Source organism: Moschus berezovskii, chromosome Y (genome assembly GCF_049115385.1).
Source record: "Moschus berezovskii isolate FMDL1 chromosome Y, NW_MosBer_1.0, whole genome shotgun sequence".
Classification (NCBI taxonomy): domain Eukaryota; kingdom Metazoa; phylum Chordata; class Mammalia; order Artiodactyla; family Moschidae; genus Moschus; species Moschus berezovskii.
The window spans coordinates 16,178,898-16,182,684 of record NC_142489.1 but is presented as its reverse complement, the minus strand read 5'-3'; the positions used below and the strand labels follow the sequence as shown (position 1 = coordinate 16,182,684).

Genomic DNA, 3,787 nt, shown 5'->3' with positions numbered 1-3,787 from the left:
TGAGCAGCCCAGAGCTCACCTTTATACTTTTACACTTTAGTGTGTATTAAGTATAAAATAATGATGCTTGGACAAAGAACTTTTGTATTTATTTATTTTAAGGTTACAGTACTTAAAAACGGCTTGACAATAAACTGCTTGGCTGTTCTCAAGTCCTGCTTCCCAGCGGGAGCTCCGGGAGAGCCTGGACCAGGCTGTGAGGTGTGGCAAGGTGCAGCCCTGATGAGGTCGTGCAGCCCCGCCATCAGAACTCATTGATCTTCCTCTGCAGACACTTGAGCATGGAGTCCATGCCCTGTGCCGAGCCCCAGATCTTTACCACCTCGCATTCCCGCTTGTTGGCCTGCTCCAGCTCCAGCCTGATGTGGCAGCGCACAAGGGCCTTGGATTCCTTGAGCACGATGGGGTTGCAGGAGGCGAGTTCTTTGATGCGGACCATGACCTCTTGGGGGAAGGTCCCAGGCCAGAACACCTGGGAGACCAGTCCTTTGCCACAGACCTCCTGGGCTGTTAGCTTCCACCCGCTGAGCAGCATTTCATTTGCAGATGCTTCTCCCATAATCTTGGGGAATGTGACGGTGGATCAGCCATCTGGACTTTGTCCGAAGTTGGTATAGGGAATCCGGAACCACGCTTTGTCATTGGCCAAGACTACATCAAAGAGAGGCAGGATGGATGCTCCTAGCCCAGTGGCCGGGCCATTCACGGGCTACGATAATCAGCTTCTTGAATTGAATGATGGTGTTCACGAAGTTTCTGATGGCCTGGGCCATCCTGGTGCTCTCCCTCTTGCAGCCATCCGTCAAGCACCGTATGAAGTAGCTGAAGTCCAGGCTGCAGCAGAAGCCGCTTCCCATGGTGCTGAGCAGTACCAGCTTGCTGCCGTTGGCCACGGCCCTGCTCAGCGCACACTGCAGCTGCTGTATCACCTATGGGTTGAGCGAGTTGTGCGCGGATGACTTGGTGGACAGCACAATGTGGGTGAAGCTGTCCTGCTTCCGCACCAGGATATCCCAGTACCTGTAGGCACTCTCCCTCTGCTGCACGCTGAAGCTCAGCCACTTGTCAAAGGGCTGGTCTCTGCTGTCCTCGCTGAACTCCCTCTTGCTGGCCGTCACGCCCCTGGCCAAAGTCTGCAGGGTGGTGGTCCTGTTGGCCATCGTTGTGTCCCTGAACAGGGACGTGCCTTTGCCGTTCATGGCCAGCCCCTTGGCCATGGCCTCCATCACAGGCCGGACGCCTGTGGCACCAGCGGGTGTTTCAGGGGCCAGCTCCCAATCCACGCCCGCTCCGCCCCTGGGCCCAGCAGGGCCCCGACCAGCTTCTCGGCCGCCACCTCCGCGTCAGACAAGTCCTCCGGCCCCTGCTCATGGGGTCCGGCTTCTCGGGGCTCTCGTCCTGAAAGCCATCCACTGCGCTCCTGCTCATGGGGCTCTTGGGCACGAGCATCTTGATGCCCGACCCGGCCAGGTCCATGTTCTTGCAGGGGGCCAGGCCCCACGTGGTGCTCTTCTGGAACTTCTGGCTGGTGGCAAACAGCGGTCTGCTCTTGGCCTCGTGCTCCTTGCCCACTACTAGTGCTTTGGGGGCGGCCTTGGAGAAGCTACTCTTGCTAATCTGGACATCTGCTTCCAGGCACTGTTCAGGGAGGTCCCATTGATTCTGGTGAAGCTGCCCTCCTTCAGTTTCTCGCTGTGGCGCCAGTTGAAATCATGGATGTACTCCTTACAGTTCACCAGGTGCTGCTCTGGCGCCCAGGTGTCGTCCTCGCTGTCCTAGCCTTTACACCGAACCAAATATTCTGTCTTCCCTTTCTTGGTTTTCCTTTTGTCAAGGATGCTTTCAGCATCATACTGCTCCTCTGAGGCCATGGCGGGGAGAAGGGAGCGTGGTGTGGGGCAGGGTCGGCCGGCGAGGCGCTGGGCAGGCGGCGGCCCATACTTTGCTCCAGTTGGGTCCTTGGGAAGCTGCTCTTCCTGCTCCATGCCCCGCTGTGCAGGGCGGGCGGGCTGGCGGGCGCTCATTCCCGCCACTGAGGGACGCTGCCCACATGCATTCGTGCAGGCGCAGCTACAGGGCAGCGCTCTCTGAGGCACACTCTTCAAAGAACCTTGAAGACCATTTCATTCTGGAGCACCTATCAGTAGACTTCCATTCTGCATCTTTTTCTCAGTGTTTACGAAGGTCTCATCAATGTTCTAGGTTCCAGTGTGCAACACCTGTCTCCAGACATTGAGAATAAACTGCATAAACGTGTCCTTGCTACACTTGGAACTACCTTTTCCAAATTTTTAGACACACTGTGATTTCCTCCAGAGGCCCTGAGCAGCCCTATATATATTCCTCCCCAGGGGGACATACCCTTATGATTTATGATGTTGGCAAGTCACTTCCCCAGGCAATGGTTGCCCTGGCTGAGCATTGACAGCACACAACCCCAACCTGACACCTCTAGGAGAGGATGGGTAGAAATTCAGATGGTTGGGTGGGATCAAAGAGGCATTTTGATGCCTCTGATGAGACCTCGAAGCTCACCTGCCATCCGCACCACCCCCGCCCTCACTCAACACGGACATGTCACATGTCAGGGGTAGTGTGTCTCCTCCAAATCTGGCTTCACAGCCACATTATTCAGGATTGTATTCTTTTCTCTATCTCAAATCACCATTATCTCGTTTTTAATATCTAGCCTAAACTCCCTCCTTGAAAAGTAGGATGTACGAAGTGTCTGTGGAAACGAGAATCATTTCCCTTTCTTCGGAAATCTGGTCTTAAGGGACATTTTAAACCATTTAATTCCTTGCCACCTACAAGAAAACTTCCATCCCATCACATTTTCGCACTCTTCAGGTAGCTTGCCTCAGTATTTTCGTTTCTAGTCTGAAAACCCTTTCTTCAGGCTGTGAGAATGCACTGTATACATTTGTCCTTGCTCCACTTTCTCATTTTGATAAGGTGCAGCGGTCTGCTCCAGAGATCCTGAGCACTCCTATATATACAGCTCTCCAGGTAGCCACACCCTTCTGCTGTATGAGGTCAATAAGACACGTCCGAAGCCAGTGGTGGCCCTGGCTGAGCCTTCACATCAAAAAGCCCTATGGTGACAATACTATGGGAGTTTGTGAAGAACTTCAGATTGTTTTCTGGGATGATAGAGGCATTTTCCATGCCCCTTAGGAGCCCGAGAAACTCACCTGCCATCCTCATTTCTCTCTAACTCCACACTGATGTGTCACATGGCAGGGGTAGTGTCTCCTCAAACCTGGGTTCACAGCCACACTAGTCAGACTTTCATTCTGTTCTCACTCACCATTCACTATTATCTAGATTTTAAGAACTTGCCTAAAATCCCACCTTGATAATAAGCTGTATTGAAGTTTCTGTGGAAAGCTACACTTGGAGTGGGCTTTTGCCAGTTTGAAGGTTCCAGAGATCTGCTCAAGAGGCCCTGAGCAGCCTCATATATCCCCTTCCCCACAGGGCCACACCCTTATTCTTTTTTGAAAGAGTTAAAACATCTTAGTTTTATTCAAACTGTTTTCACAGCTGAGTATTTATTCTATACAAAGGTTCCAGATTGTACAGTTTCCATATATATTTGAAACCACAGAACAAAAAAAGTGGACCCCACAGGTCCAAAAATACTGCATTGACCAAGGCAAGTAAAGGCACATTTGCACTCTGTAAGCTCTCCGCGAGGCCAGGAGGTGGCCAGTTCTATGTAGAAACTTCAAAACTGTACTAAAATACGGTTTGGATTTTATTTCACTCTTCATGATTTCAATAT

At 51.9% G+C, this 3,787-nt stretch overlaps 1 pseudogene; it reads right to left on the bottom strand.

The window, feature by feature from the left end:
* Window positions 1-244: 244 nt before the first annotated feature.
* Window positions 245-1,871, bottom strand: LOC148773068 (chromodomain Y-like protein pseudogene; annotated as a pseudogene).
* Window positions 1,872-3,787: the final 1,916 nt, after the last annotated feature.